The 15,712-nt window shown below is 44.8% G+C and overlaps 1 protein-coding gene across 39 annotated transcripts in view; it reads left to right on the top strand.

Annotated features, from left to right (window-relative positions):
• Window positions 1-4,031: 4,031 nt before the first annotated feature.
• MAP2 (microtubule associated protein 2) overlaps window positions 4,032-15,712 on the top strand; it is a 343,536-nt gene continuing 331,855 nt past the window's right edge. For 28 of the 39 annotated variants that reach the window (XM_081851870.1, XM_081851868.1, XM_081851863.1 and 25 more), the window contains exon 1: window positions 4,032-4,180. The gene's annotated coding sequence lies outside the window, so the exon portion shown is untranslated. The remainder of the gene's footprint in view (window positions 4,181-15,712) is intronic. The other 11 variants (XM_081851857.1, XM_081851855.1, XM_081851856.1 and 8 more) reach the window with 4 other exon arrangements.

Below are 15,712 nucleotides of genomic sequence, written 5' to 3'. Positions count from 1 at the left end.
GTCCAGCGCCAAGCGCCTTCTGGCGGTTCCCTCATTGCGAGAAGCAAAGCTACAGGGAACCAGGCAGAGGGCCTTCTCAGTAGTGGCGCCCGCCCTGTGTAACGCCCTTCCAGCAGATGTCAAAGCGATAAACAACTACTTGACATTCAGAAGACATCTTAAGGCAGCCCTGTTCAGGGAAGTTTTTAACGTGTGATACTTTATTGTATTTTTGCTTTCTATGGAAGCCGCCCAGAGTGGCTGGGGAGGCCCAGCCAGATGGGCGGGGTATAAATAATAAATTATTATTATTATTATGTCTGCTTGGAAGTGCCATTGAGTTCAGAGGGATTTTGTTGTTGTTGTTTAGTCATTTAGTCGTGTCCGACTCTTCGTGACCCCCTGGACCAGAGCACGCCAGGCACTCCTGTCTTCCACTGCCTCCCACAGTTTGGTCAAACTCATGCTGGTAGCTTCAAGAACGCTGTCCAACCATCTCGTCCTCTATCATCCCCTTCTCCTTGTGCCCTCCATCTTTCCCAACATCAGGGTCTTTTCCAGGGAGTCTTCTCTTCTCATGAGGTGGCCAAAGTATTGGGAGTCTCAGCTTCAGGATCTGTCCTTCCAGTGAGCACTCAGGGCTGATTTCCTTAAGAATGGATAGGTTTGATCTTCTTGCAGTCCATGGGACTCTCAAGAGTCTCCTTCAGCACCATAATTCAAAAGCATCAATTCTTCAGTGATCAGCCTTCTTTATGGTCCAGCTCTCACTTCCATACATCACTACTGGGAAAACCATAGCTTTAACTATACGGACCTTTGTTGGCAAGGTGATGTCTCTGCTTTTTAAAATGCTGTCTAGGTTTGTCATTGCTTTTCTCCCAAGAAGCAGGCGTCTTTTAATTTTGTGACTGCTGTCACCATCTGCAGTGACCATGGAGCCCAAGAAAGTAAAATCTCTCACTGCTTCCATTTCTTCCCCTTCTATTTGCCAGGAGGTGATGGCCCCAGTGGCCATGATCTTAGTTTTTTTGATGTTGAGCTTCAGACCATACAGTGGTGCCTCGCAAGACGAAATTAATCCGTTCCGCGATTCTCTTCGTCTAGCGGTTTTTTCGTCTTGCGAAGCAAGCCCATTGACAGCTTAGCGGATTAGCGCTATTAGCGGTCTAGCGGCTTTTAGCGATCAGCTGAGAAGCGGCTTATCAGCGGATCAGCTGTTAAGCGGCTTAGCAGCTTAGGAACAGGGCAAAAAAAGCGGGGGAAAACCCGCGGGAACTCGCAAGATTTTTTCGTCTTGCGAAGCAACCCCATAGAGAAATTTGTTTAGCGAAGCGCCTCCAAAACGGAAAACCCTTTCGTCTAGCGGGTTTTCCGTCTTGCGAGGCGTTCGTCTTGCGGGGCACCACTGTATTTTCCGCTCTCCTCTTTCACCCTCATTAAAAGGTTCTTTAATTCCTCTTCACTTTCTGCCATCAAGGTTGTGTCATCTGCATATCTGAGGTTGTTGATATTTCTTCCGGCAATCTTAATTCCGGCTTGGGATTCATGCAGCCCAGCCTTTCGCATGATGAATTCTGCATGTAAGTCAAATAGGGATTTACTCTCGGATAAATGTTTGTGGGTTTGTAGCTGTGAACGACACATTAGAGGTATGTTGGGAATGGTCACTTTTTGCATATTTAGTAGCACTGCATCAAAACCCAGCCTTACTGCATGAAAAAGAATAGTTGAGCATTGCATAAAGGTTTCTTAGATGACTAGAAAGAATTTTTCTAATTAATTGTTTCAAATGTGTGAAATAAGGGAACCATTATTCCTCAGCAGCCATGATAATGGTTGCAAGAAAATGGAGGCCAAACAAATTCTACTCTATTATATATCTATTTAATTTATATCCTGTCCTTCCTCCCAAAGAAACCCAGGAGAAGTAGAATGGCTGGGTCACATCTCTGTTCTCAGGTGTATGGAAGAACCTATGTATGTACAGATGGAGGTGTACAGGTATCTCCTTCCCACTTTCCATGGCTCTCCTGAGGCACAATCGGCCAGTGGAGGTTCAAGCCCACCCAGGAATGGCTGTGGACTGGCTTCCAACATTGCAGGGGGTTGGACTAGAGGACCCTTGGGTTCCCTTCCAATACTATGAAATTATGACACACAGGGACTGAAGGTGGGGCCAGGGAGTTCAGCCCAAGTCTCCTTCCACACATTCAGCGTACAGATGGAAGGGAAGAGGTGACAAAGGCCCAATCTCTGTTGAAGATATGGCACTACCTTTGGGATTTTTTGGGGGTGGGGGGAATAATCTCAGACAAGACACAAATATATAAGATCAAGGTGCTGTTGTTTTAAAAATAAATGTATACACCACTTCTACTATATTTCTTCTTTCTGCATGTAACATTGCTGTACTAAGTGCTTCAAATATATTTTCAAGTAAGGAAATATTTTTAATCCCTCAATTTTTAATCTGTAAGCATTTGCATCCCTGATCTGCCAAGAGGCATTTTAGCTGCTCAGCATTTCCAGATGGTTCATCATAGCACTGCTTACCGTGCAATGCTTTTTCACTAAATAGTGCTTAAATAGAAAAAAAAGAAGTGTGATGAAACTGAGGTGTGCAGCTCTCTTGACACATACAAATCCCTCCTTTTGAACATTACTTGGAAAACTATGAGAAGGTTCAGACATCAAACTCAGAGCCTTGTGTGTCAAGTGCCTTGGCCAGACACCTTATGAAAGATCCTATTGCTAAGGGACTTTTTCTGTATATGAAGATTCAATTTGTGGGATCATAGTTAATGTAGCAGAGAAAATGAGGCATTTGTAATGTGAAGGATTTCCCTTGGCATTACAAATGCATTGAGCATCTTAACTCGGAGACTGTTTATGAGCATTCATTCTGATTTGTTTGTGGGGAGATTTTTAAGACGGTTATTCTTACACTTTGTGGTGTGTTTTCCCTGTCACTTTCCTTACTGAAAAAGTCCCTTTCGTTTGGACATGGGGTTTGTTGCAAAAGAGCAGCAAATCCACTTTAGGTTACTTCTTGGTAACTTGTTTATCATTCCTCTGCCATGAACTCACCAAGGCAGAAATCCTATGCCTACTTACTTTACTGAAAATGGCAGGACTCCCCCCAACCCCAAATTATACATACATAGGATTGCCACAGGCAACCTTACCTAAACCACTCTCTTTCTGACCCAGTCACCGTCCTCTACAATATGGTGACTAGCCATATGACTAACCTAACAGTTGTGTTAGAAGGAAAACATGACAACATATACAAAGTGCTTTGAATTCTCAGAAATGCTGTCTAAATACTGGTTATTTTAGTCAGCTACTTAACTTAAAGCAGGATCCTCTATAGAAACCGTCACTCCAGTTAATTCACCTAATGCAATCCACAAAGGCGCCTTGACCTTTTTAACATGTTGAGTGTGGATAGCTCCATTGAAGGGGTTGGACTAGATGACCCTTGTCGCCCCTTCCAAACCTATGATCCAATGTTTTTCAGTGCCAGGCAAAAACAGTCCTCTTTACCCAGGTCTTCAGCCATTAAGCAATCTATTGCCTTTTAAAGCAATATTTCTTTCTGTTTCTATTTTATTTTATTATTGTGCTATCCAAATTATGTTTTTAATGTTGCACACCTCCCTGGGATCTTCCGGCAAAGGGCAAATAAACGAACAATTAAATGGAGGGTTAGGGACGAGTGGCGGGGGGGGGGGAACCACCTCCATTCCCACTTTCCCCTTATTCTTCCTTATTCTTCTTAGCATCTCATCATCATCAATCATCATTTGTCTAGGTGCAAACAGAAAAAGGTAGGGAAGAAGAAGAGATGCAGTTAGACTGGACCAATATCATCAAGCCCAATCAACCTCGTGCTCCCCCCCCCCCGCCGTTTAGCCGAAACCTCCTGTGCCCAGACGCGTGCACCCCCTCTTCCTGCCCCTCCAGGACCCCACCCCCAGTCCACTTTTCGGCTGGGCGAAAGCGGCTGCAGCAGCTGCGGGAGCGGCCCCTTCAGGCGCCTGCACGGGGGCACGTGGGAAGGGGCGGGTCCCCGGCGCGGGCGGAGGCGCGCAGGCAGGCAGGCAGGCAGGGAGAGAGAGAGACAGCAGCTCCTTGGCGGCTGGGCTCGGGGGCTCCTCTCTTCTGCGAGCTGCAGGATCGGAGGCAGCAGCAGCAGGTAAGGTCTGCGTGCTTTTCACAGATGCTCAGCTGCATTCTTCCTCCGGGCGCACCTGCGCAGCTCCAAATCCTGGCACCTCACTCTCGCCTGGAAGAAAGCCAGACGAGGGCTAGGGGGTTGTTTTTCGCCTGTCTGTCTGTCTGCCCCACTTAGCATTTGGACCCTGCTTGGCTGCAGGAGCCATCCTTCGCACCTGCCTACCTGCAGAGAGGAGTTGAGCAGGTGCCGGAGAGCTCGTCCTCCCCCCCCCTTGGCATTTTATTGATTGTCAGTTACAAATGAATTAGGAATGATAAAGGAGAACAGAAAAATAACAATAACAATAACAACAATAACAGGTCGAAGTAGAGATCCATCACAAAAAGAGAGGGGGGAGGATAACAGAAGCAATCCCAGCTGTGGTTCATTTACCCTTTTCCCATAGTCTACTAAGGTTGCCCTTGGACAGACTCTCAGGAGTATGACAAAGTCAAATGTCAGAAACAGCTGTGGGGAACTGCTGTAGGCAGTGGACCTGTTTGCTGGTGGGCTTGCATCCAGCTTCCTTTCCGGCAATAGTATGAAAAGCCTGCACACGCGCGCTCTCTCTCTGTGTATGTGTGTATATATATATATATATGTATATGTATATGTACGTGTGTGTGTGTGTGTGTGCGCCATTAAGCTTTGCTGGATAACTTGGAACATTATAAATAAAAGAGCTCTTGGAGTTGGTTGAAGACAGGGGTAATAGCCAAGGGGTCTGAGCTAAGCCAAGGGGTTGGTTTCTTTCCCTCCCTAGAAGGAGGTGGAAATGCTTTGTGTTTTGAGGATGGAGGTGTGTGTGTGTGTCTAAGTGCAAATAGAAAAAGGTAGGAAAGAAGAAGAGATGCAGTTAGAGGACAGGAGCCAGAAGCTTAAAGCTGTTTAATATTTATGGGATGGAGCAGGTTTGTGAAGGTGTTGCATCTCCACCAAGGCGAGTTTTCACCAGTGACTTAAAAAGAAACATCTATCTTTCTTTTTAAAATTGCTTCCCTGCCACCCCTCCCAACACCCATGAAGTGTGGTCATGTGATACCTTATTTAACTTCCTCACCTTCTTTTGTTTAAGGATGGAAATTTCAAGAACATTGGGAGGGGTGGAAGGAGGTGAGCAGACTTTCAGTAAATTCCTCACCAGCAGCCCTGCAGCTGGGGGAGCCTGAGAAATGAGGCAAAGCTTTGTTTTGTTCCTTCATTCCTGGATATGGAGCATCCCTTTTGGCAAGCCCCATTCAGACACAAAAGCCCTTAAGACTGTAACTCTGCAAGGCTAGAAGACCAACAAGGAGGGCAGAAATGGGGATGCATCACAGAAGGAGCAAATATATGTCCATCTGCATTCCCTACCCCCTTTTGGGGTGGGTACAGTATTAATATAATTAGCTATTGGAAAAGCGACGCCTTAGACAGTGGGCTTGTAACTGCAGCAAGGCAGTGGAGAACAAAGCCTTTTGAAGTGAGCGAAACATTATGCAAAAAACGTTCCATGCTTGAACTGCCGCAGGTAAATGGCACAGAAACCCTCTGCCAGGCCAGTTGTCTGGCGCAGCCTTTTGTCTTTCAGGGGTGGAAAAAAAAATCTCCCAAATAAAGACACACTGACTCACTTGCATACAGGTTTGGGTTGCTGTTCACACCCTAAGCATTTAAATGAAGGCTGTTTTTGTGGAGGTTTTGGGAAAGGAGGGAGTGTGCCTTTGTGGGTAGCCAGAACCCTTTCCTCCATTCTGGAACTCAGCAAAGGGTGCAGGGTCCCTCCTGCCTCTCGCCTTCCATCTAGAATTCTCATGACCTCTTAGAAGTGCAATTCCTTAAGGACATTGTAGACATTGTGTGTAGTCATCTCTCTCTCTTTAAGGAAGTGGTTCTTGCTTATTGTATACAAAGGTTGTTTTTGTTCTGAGAACATTTATTTTATTTGTGTAAACTGCATGCCTTCATTCTTTCTCAGTAGGCACCCCCACCCCCATGACTGTCATTTCATACAAGTTATAAGCACCCCCTTTTATTTCTGTATCCAGTTTCCCACACGCACCATCTGTGACAGGACCTCCTTTTTCACCTGTGCCAATTTGGACTTCTTGTTGTGTCTAGACTTCTGTATTGAGCCTACCCAGCGAAAAGAGGAGCTAGGTTTCAGCTGCAGGACTATAGGGTTTTCTGTAGCTGCTCTCTGGTCTCCTTTAACTGAAGGTGTTATTCTGGCAACCTGGCTCCAGAAGCCATAGAGAATGTGCTGAGAGAGCATAAGCTCTGTGAAGCGGGTGCTGACATTTCTGCACACTGTTGCTCTTCTTAAACGGGCGTCACCCTTGCCTGATGTAAAATAGCAGCAACAGGGCCTGCTATCGCTTTTCTGAGCCACTGTAGGGTTGAAGCCTGGGCAATAATTTATTTGCTGGTGTCTGTTTCCAGTGGGGTGACGCTGTTCAGGATTGGTTTGCATAAATGGACCGTAGCATTTGGATCAGTGATATTTTAAAACCACAAAATCAAATGGCACATAATTAAGTGCATAATAGAAATGCTTCTTGTGCTGATCCAGCCACCCAATGCCTGCTGAAATTATCTGTAGCTAAAACATGCATATGAGCCACAGCTCATCAACACAGCCTTAGTCACCCACTTGCAATCCTGGGGCCAAACAAATGACCTATGCTCCGTCCCTGTGCTTATGGAGACAAACTCTTGCCTTTAACTTTCTCTGCTCTCTGCAGTTCTTTGTTTCCTTTTCTTCCTTCTCTGCTGTAGAGAAGACAGTGGCAGTCTCATAGGCAGCAAACCCATCATGTGGTCAGATCAGAATTCTCAGACACACAGGCTAGATTTGCATTGGGTACAGCAGCCCAAATGTCTGGGATGTGAATAGGGGTGTCTTCCCAAACCATCTGCCTCCACAGAGCAAAGGGCTTTTCTATAGAAGAGAGGGTAGATTTAGTCGCCAGCTGTGCCGTTAAACTGTGGAGCACTCTGTGAAAAGGAGATTTGACATGACATGTATAATTGCTTTTCAGATATATTAGAAGAAAGAGCTAACGTTTTCTGCCTTGCTAGTATAGATTTCCACTCTCCCTGTAATCACCATTTAGCAGATTATGGAATATTCCTTAACCCATTTCCCCCACCCTGGTTCTTTGCTTCTCAGGAAAAACAAAGCATGAAGGTTTGAGGCTGTTCGATTCTAAAATGTCTTTTTGTTCTTTCAACCCTGAGCCAGCGATTCTGGTGTGGAGGACCAGTAAGAAAAAGGAGGGGCTTCCTCCTCCAACACCTGCTCACACAAGTGTGTTTGCACTTGCACTGAGGAAAGAGTATAGCACCTCCACACGTGAGCGCTGTTATTTTTGTTTATTTTTAATATGTGGTTGCTCTACATAAGTCCTTGGACACTATGTAGTTTATCACCTGGTCACCTATGGTGAGTCTTCAGCTCACCAAGCAGAATAGCTATACAGAAGTTTCCTTCCCTACTCCCCCCACCTTTTAGGCCACACAAGCAGGTCTTAGGCCACTGAAAATGGTTGTAGGCTAGCCCTTATTGTGCATATACATGGCCACAGCTCAGAGCTAGATCCAGGGCCAGCCCACCCATGAGGCAAGCTGAAGCCACTGTCCCAGGCTGCAGGGTTCACTGGGGCAACAGATCCCAATGTTTCTTCCCCTCTTGTTCCTGATGTAGATTTCCCCTCATCCCTTTTTACCTGGTGGGGAGGAGGCACCATTTTGGGGTCTGCTTTGGGTGCCAAAATGACTTGGGCGGGCCCCAGCTAGAGTGCATGCTTTGTTGCATGAAGTCCCGGGTTCTATCTCCGGTGTCTCTGGGTAAAAAGTTCACTGGTAGCAATGTCTCTGTCTGAAGCATTGGAGAGCTAGATGGAGTAGATCATTGAGCAAGAGTCATATTTGGTATAAGGGCAGCTTCACACATCCAGAGTAAATGGGATTTGGGACAGAGATAATCACATCATTTTATTTATATGCCACCTTTCCATAGCTAAAACTCAAGGTTTACATAATTACAAAGGTTGTCATCAACAATAAGCAAAATACATCAATTTCCAAATAAATCATAATAAGATCTAAAAATAAAGATACAAACAGTCAATATCAATTACAGCAACAAAACCCCCCAGTAACAATCCCCGTTAAGCAATACCCCAGCCCAAGAATCTGTTCGGCAGCCTCCTCTTTTGTAGCTGGAGTCAGTCAGGGCTCCACCGTCCCTCCCAGGCCAGGTGAGGAAAGGCCTGCAAGATGCCTGGAAGAGGGAACAAAAAGCACAGAAGATTTGCCATGTGGTGGAAAGGCAGTGAAGAAAGGAAATGTTCTATTGATGAAGTTCATGCAGATTTGCTAGGAGACTAAAGAAGACTGACACACAAACACACAAACAATTCTAAAAGGACCCCCCCCCAAAAAAAAACAACAACCTGGTGCCATGGACAAGTGACAAGGGCCTTGCATTCTTTCCCATTGCTGTGGTCCTAAATGGAATTGGTCCTTCATACGTCCTGTTTGAAATTGGAAGAAAGTTCCTATTGGTTTCTGAAGATAAGAAAGGATTAAAGCCCCTACTCCTTCCCTCCCCTCTGCGTCATTGCCTGCCCACACCAGCTATTTGAAAAAAAAAAAAAGACTACACATCACCACACTATGTGGCAAATGTCATATCTAGTTTGACTGTCAGACGTGCAAATATATCATAACATGATATGCCCCACGTGTTTCAAAATTAATCTCCAGGTGTGCAAGAATCTTACTCTGATAGTAGTCTGCTCCCACTTTCCGCTGCCTTTAAGTCAACAAATCTAAAGCCTTTTCAGTTCGTCTTCCCTGGTGGAGGAGAAGTGGTTGATGCCCCACAGAAAACAATTTAGATACCGAGGGATTTTGTGGTGCTGCCTGTGTGACTAGGCAGGAGGACGCCTCTCCCAAAACAAAAGGCCACAACAAAGACAGAAGTTCGTAATCTTTCTAATTCAAGTCTCATTTCATACCAAAAACAAAGAAAAAAGTGACCCCTGTGTTGTTAAAAAAATAAATACCCTGCTAAAGCCAATGCGGATAAAACCCATCATATTTATATCCACAATGCAGAGGGCAAGGTTGAGAGATTGTGAGTTATGTCTGCCCTGCAAAGTAACCCATTGTTGTCATAGTACCCATTTTGCTGGGGTGACGGTGAGGTGGGGAGTTAGAGTAGTGTCTGGCAGCCCTGAAGTGTAGTCCAGTGTTGATATCCAGTGCGTTATTTTAAGGAGATGCAGTGAAGAGGTAGCTGTGCAGTTTATTGTAGTAGTGGTGCAATTAACTATGGTCTGGAGCTGATGAAGTGAGCCAGGGGGAAGATGGGGATTTCAGCAATGACTGAGAAGATGATTGGGCTTTGGGTCTAACCATAGATGTGCAGCTGGTCTACCCACTGAGAACCAGCGGAAGGGTAGTCCTACTTTGCAGGAGCCAGACTTCTGAAAGTCTCGCCACTGCTGTGTCACCTGATCTACTGGAAATGGTAGACTTGTTCTCTGATGCTCATCGTGTTTGTTTATTTGAAGTATTCTTCTCCTCTTCACCACACCCCTGGATAAATTCCTTCAGACACCCATGCCCTCTTTCCATATTTATGTGGCCAGGAAAAGTGTGTGGTTTCTCCTCCTTGGATTCTCCCTTGCCCTGCCTCTTAGGTATTCTGCACCACTTGCAGAGACTTTGGATAAGACCTCCAGGGACCCCAGTCAATGGTTTTGTGACACTAGTAGGGATCTTTGTTTGTTTGTACTGTAACAGCAAAGGGTGCATGTCAGAGCTGCCCCTTGGTCCCAGCTCACAGAGGACCAACGCCAGGCTGTCGTTATGTACAAAAGTCTTTATTGAAGTTTGGTTTCCATTTCAAAGCCGCAGCGTACAACTCTACGTCTTAACCCCTAGACCGGTGAAGCTCCATCTGAGTCTCCTCCCCTTCCACACCAGTTTAAGACTCTAGCCGTGCTCCACCTCTTCCTAAGTTCCTTCCTCCTCTGGGCCCTCCTGCCCGCTGGGGTTTCATCCTTTCTGGACTCTTCTGACGCTGACCCCCCTGATTCCTCCCCCTCCTTCCGGCGGGCTTTAGGACCTGGTTCCCTATCCGGGCTACCTGCTGTGCTGCTTGCCTGTACATTTGAACTTGGCGCGCGCGCCCAGCCGGCAACCTTCCTCTTGACCGTTCCCCCGCTCTCCGATGGAGGCGTGGTCAATTCTGACTCATCTCCTCTCGCTGGTGGTGAATACGCTGGTCCCGATACCTGGGACTCCTCCCCCCCACTGCGCTCTGGTGGGGAAGCTGGTCCTGATTTCCAACTGCTGCTCTGGGAGTCCCCGCTGGCCCCTTGCTTCTGGGGTGTCCCCCTTGGGGCCCCCCTTGCCCTGGCCACCGGCGCCCCCTTCTGTGAATCTTCCGATTCGCTGGAGAGGCTCATGGAATCTCTCGGGCTACTGTCTTCTTCTCCTACGCTGCCCTCGGATTGCTCCCCCTCGCTCTCCATCTCCTCCCCTCCCTGCGCTCCCGCTGCGTCCCTGACAGTGCAGATCCAACATCAGGCTTCCCTGCCTTAGCTTTGAAAAGCTTTCAGGGTCATGATGCATGGATGTTCTATTTGATTAACATTTGAAGGAAAATATTTGATTCTAATAACGAGGTTCCCAGGCAATGAAATTATAATGCCTTTGTCTTCCAAGAACATGCTGTCAATCTACATAAATTAAAATCTGTGGCACGCCTGTTGTGAAAAAAAGAATTGCCAGATTAATTACAATACATTTCTTGGGTTCTGTTCAGACAGTTTGAAGCTACTGGCACCCAATGGAATATGCTTAATACGTGTTTTCTTGTTCCCTTTAATTATACGTGCTGATGCCCTATGGCTCTGCAGTGCTGCATAGTTTGCCCAATAATGGCATTCTGAGTGTTTTTTAAAAATGAAATATTTCCAGGTTAAAAGCACTAGATCTTCTGCACAGATAAATCAGCGTAGCCCCTCCTGCTCTCAGTGGAGTGCCACTAATTTACATCAAGTAGTTGTTAGGTTCATTGACTTCTGTGGACTTTCACCGATCTACCCTGGTTGAGGTGCTGACCTATACACACTTCAGATATCTTTTACAGTTTATATAGAATTCAGCTTGCTCTTTGCTTCACTGAGTGTGTAAAAATATATATTATATTGCCAGTTACTGTTTCAGCGATAATATATTTTATGCCCATCAAATGCACATAAAGGGAGTTTATTCTGGACTGCCCCATTTCAGACTGCAGGAGAAACAGAGAAACATTAAATTTGGAGTCGGTGGAGGAAGATTGGAGGAAATTTAAAGACTATTTACAGAAACACTGTAAAATTAATATCTGTTAGAAGGATGTTGGAACAATATTATATGATTTTAGCAGGAAGGATATAAAGGATTTGGGAATAACTGACTGTTAATTGGTGAAAGGAGGAAAAGTAAAGTTACATTATATTAAGACAATTTACAGGACAAAAATTTTAAAAGAGGGAAAGGATTTGCTGAAATAGATAATAGACCTAGAATACAAAAAAGGGAGGTGTGAGGAGGTGAAGGAAATAAGCTAATGAAAGAATGGTAATGAGGAGATCTAATGCATTTTTTTTGCGTTTTTTGTTTTTGTTTTTTGTTCTGTAATTGTTGAAACTTTAATAAATATTATATATATATATAGAGAGAGAGAGAGAAACATTAAATTTGTTTAAGCTCCATCATTAAAAAAGAAAAAAAACAGACAAACCTATAATAGCTTTTTTATGTGCAAAATAAATAAACTGGGAAGAAAAGTCCTAGCTATATTAGTTCCCTTCATATACATAGTTTCCTACATTCAGGGAATGTTCTTTCACAAATAATAAAGGGGCAGGATTTAGAAACATCATGCACCTCCACCAGTTGACTGAAGTGGCCCAGTCTCAGGACACCGCCATATGATTTGTTGAATGTGATTTGGTGAATACACCTTAGAATCACAGTGCTAGGAGGAAGAGAAGGTTCTACAATCCACCCTCCTGCTTTAAAATCAGGGCTACCCATCCAATAACCCCTTCACAAACTGACAGAGCAGAGCAGAGCTCCTATTCAGAAACAGCACCACCACTTCCCAACCACTAAAATAGCTGCCCAGGGAGCTAGCGGGGAGAGTGGCGAGTGATAGTCTGGCCAGGCCAGGCTGGTGAGGGGTCTTTGTGAACCCCTGGGGGGTCTTGGCCAATCACTATTGCCAGGCCTGTACATGACACATCAACCCATCTCTTGTTGAAGTGTTAGGATGTTATGGATGCAATTCTGTATGCGCTTATGTGGAAGTAAGCCCCATTCAACTCATTGAAGAGTAGCTTTGAGTTAACAGTCATAGGATTGTGCTGCAAATGATGGCTTGTGAGCCTTTTGCTCTGTGGAAACTTTTAGGCGAACTTCACAGGGTCAGGCAATAATGCAATTAGTCCTTCACAGCATTTGAAATGTTATTTTTAAAAAAATAAACCCTCTACTTTCTAAGAGTATTTCTTTATGCCCTTGAGAAGAAAACACTGAAATGTTTACCCCTTTTGCCTGAAATTTCTATTATTCAAGCTGCTTCCTTGTCAGCTCAATATGGATAGCAATTTGTTTTGTTTTCAAATAGATTTCACAAAATGAAAAACAGAGTTTTCTGCTGAATGGGACACTTGAAAAAGCAAAGCATTTCCTTTTATTTGAAAGAATCTTTGTGTTGCATAAACAAATGGCAGCTGTCCATTTTTAGAGTTTCTAAGCTATTGATGTAATCAGCACGGATCAAGTGAAGACCAAAATACTGTCATGTTTCTACTATTCAGGACTTTGACTGAGCCCATGCAGGATTATTTAGAAGTTATGTCTCCTAAGTGCATTGTGGCTTCCTCCCTAGTAGATGTCCATTGAATTCCATCTATTGTTTTTAGAGTTGTGCCTATTCTTGGCACTGAGGATCTGCACCATGACCTTTGACACGAGGCTAAGAGATTGGTGGGAAATCTGCCTGCTTCCAGATGTTGCTGGACTTCTACAGCTCCCATCATCCCAGACCATTGACCATGCTACATTTGGCTGATGGGAGTAGGGAGACCAGCAACATCTGAAGAGCCACCGGGGGGGGGGGGCGATCACAGAATGAAATTTGTCTCTAGATTGCTGGGGGTAGTGCGGTGATAATCACAAGCATAATGGAATGTTGCTGGCCTTCCAGCAACTTTGTGAAACACATATAAAGACTGCAGAGTATTCCACCAGAGCACAAGAAATAATGAGTGCAAGAATTTCACCCTCAAGCAAATATTTTTAAAATCCGCATCAATATAACACGGAGCCATTTCTTCACAGGCCAGAGACATTAACTAAATATTTAAATACTTTCAACTGTCCTGCTTAGAAGCTCCCCAACTCATTTTAAATGCATAGTCCCTCATGAACTATGAAAGAGCTTTCCTTTCAAGCTGACATGGTTGGGTTTCAGCCCATATGTTGAACAAGGGTTTAAAACAGCAGAAGCAGCTTTCTGCTGGATTTTATTCTGTTTACGATTTTCTTGCTCTCCTCTAATCTGCGCAGTGCTCCCTCAGAAGTTTCTGATCTTCCAAAAATAGTTAGTCTGGACATCATTCTTTAGAAAAGCATAACCCATAATAAAGTTGGAAAGACAACCCTATATTTTCTGACTAGTATTTTCACTTAGTTCACAGAAGAATCTCATGGCACTTTCAAAACTATTACTATTCTATTAATCGCAACAACAACAACAGCAACAAATAAATTATTATTCTAAAACGACCAAGCAAATTAGAAGAGATTCTGGTTATTCTGCAAAAGCACGTTGTAAACCACCTTGAAAATTGTATGAATGGTGGTCTCAAAATATTTTAAATATATAAGTAAAATAAAACAAAGGGCAAGAAGCTTTTGGGTTTCCTTGTTCTGAAGACCAGATAGATGGAAGGAGGGCACAGTGCACAGGACATCAAGAAATGTTGTGGTGAGGGACCCTGGGAGGTCTATGCTCTTTTGAAAACCCAAATATAAGTAGCCCACTACCTCCCAAGGCAGCCTGTTCCACTGCCAAATGGCTCTTCCTGTTTAGAAGGTTCTCCTAACTTTCAGCTGAAATCTGCTTCCATGCAATCTCCATGCTCTGGTTCTAGTCCTGTCTTCTGGAACCGCAGAGAATGAGTTTGAACAATCATGCCCATAGCTTTAAAGCTCTTAAGCAGTGAGAGCAGATGTGGACCTCTCACCTGTTTCTCATGATGCACTTGGCTCACCTGCATCCCCTGGCCACATTGTATTTGAGCACAATACCCTACCCTACCAAGGGATCAGAATGGGGACACATGTTTAGAAATAGACCAAGAAGGTAAAATGTAGACAGAATACAAAAAACCCACAACATAAATTTTTAAAATGTTTTATTTTTGAATTTTTCCATGCTAACAATAACAGTGCCAGCAGCTACACAAATACATATGTTCGCATGTACTATGCTGATTTGCAGCTTCTTGTTTTGCACATCGCACCCATTACACAAAATGTGAATGAAATTAAAGTAGCAGGGGTTTTTTTGTAATCTTCAACTGCAAATAGATTAGAGGCCACAATTCAATTCATTGTCAGAGTGGATGCTTTCCATGCCCCGATAACCTCCCAGACCAAAGGATCCCAGCTAGCAGCAATGTGAATGGAAGTGCCACTGCCAGCTGGAGGAGGTGGTACTGGGCTAAGCAGACTAGTCTATATAAAAGGTAGGGTAATTAGCTATGGCGCTCTCTGGAAGGACAGATCCTGAAGCTGAGACTCCAATACTTTGGCCACCTCATGAGAAGAGAAGACTCCCTAGAAAAGACCCTGATATTGGGAAAGATGGAGGGCACAAGGAGAAGGGGGCGACAGAGGACGAGATGGTTGGATAGCGTTCTTGAAGCTACCAGCATGAGTTTGACCAAACTGTGGGAGGCAGTGGAAGACAGGAGTGCCTGGCGTGCTCTGGTCCAGGGGGTCACGAAGAGTCGGACACGACTAAACGACTAAACAACAACAATTAGCTATGGCAGGGCTCTTAATTTAACCCACAAGACTGATTTTCCCCAAACCACACCCATCTGCCCTACACCTGACGTCACATGTGACATCAGGTGTGAGCAGGTGAAGACATGGCTGCAAAGGAACATTGGGGAGTTTGGAGTTCCCTCCCAATCATTCTTTTGATCTTGGCAAACAGGAATCCTGCTCAGTGCTGACCACCTGAGCTCCAGTGGGATCGGGCTGCACTAAGTAGCTTTCAGCATGTAGCAGCTGATCGGCACCAAAAGCCGGAGCAAACCAGCTTTTTGGCTCTGTGAGCCCCTTTCAAGTTGACACCTGATGCCAATATGACATCACGTGATGGACCCGCCCATCAAAGTTAAGCCACACCCAATTCCCCACCCCTAATCTGCCTTGCCTTGCCTTGCT

Source organism: Podarcis erhardii (assembly GCF_964252035.2).
Source record: "Podarcis erhardii genome assembly, chromosome: 1".
Lineage (NCBI taxonomy): Eukaryota > Metazoa > Chordata > Lepidosauria > Squamata > Lacertidae > Podarcis > Podarcis erhardii.
This window is presented reverse-complemented; position numbering and strand designations above follow the sequence as displayed.